The following is a 600-nucleotide window of genomic DNA, read 5'->3' as shown; positions in this document are numbered from 1 at the left end:
CGAGGTGATCTTCTTGACCAAGGGATTGAACCTGCACCTCCAGTATTGACACGCAGATTCTTTACTGCTTGAGCCAACAGAGAATGAAAGATATTCCTCACCTAATTAGTGTAATGTCACTTAATAAGCATGGTACTAAAGCCTCCAATCATCTATGAAAGCAATTAATATATGGATGCATTTGCCTAAACAGACCAAACATATAAATTTTCATGAACATTTAATATTTTAATTCATTTTTATTGGACTATAGTTGCTTTACAATGTTGTTAGTTTTATTGTACAACAAAGCAAATCAGCTATATGGATACATATGTCTCTGCTTTATTGGATTTCCTTCCCATTGAGGTCACAACAGAGCACTGAGTGGAGTTTCCTGAGCTGTACTGTAGGTTCACTATGAACAAAGCTAGTGGAGGTCATGGAATTCCAGTTGAAGCTATTTCAGATCCTAAAAGATGATGATGTGAAAGTGCTGCACTCAATATGCCAGCAAAGTTGGAAAACTCAGCAGTGGCCACAGGACTGGAAAGGGTCAGTTTTCATTCCAATCCCAAAGAAAGGCAATGCCAAAGAATGCTCAAACTACCACACAATTGC

At 38.2% G+C, this 600-nt stretch overlaps 1 protein-coding gene across 2 annotated transcripts in view; it reads right to left on the bottom strand.

The window, feature by feature from the left end:
* The window catches only part of DYNC2H1 (dynein, cytoplasmic 2, heavy chain 1), a 394,047-nt gene that overhangs the window by 342,145 nt on the left and 51,302 nt on the right, over positions 1-600 (bottom strand). The window lies entirely within an intron of this gene.

The sequence above is a fragment of the Bison bison genome, unplaced genomic scaffold, assembly GCF_000754665.1.
Source record: "Bison bison bison isolate TAMUID 2011002044 unplaced genomic scaffold, Bison_UMD1.0 scf7180017864107, whole genome shotgun sequence".
NCBI lineage: Eukaryota > Metazoa > Chordata > Mammalia > Artiodactyla > Bovidae > Bison > Bison bison.
This window is presented reverse-complemented; position numbering and strand designations above follow the sequence as displayed.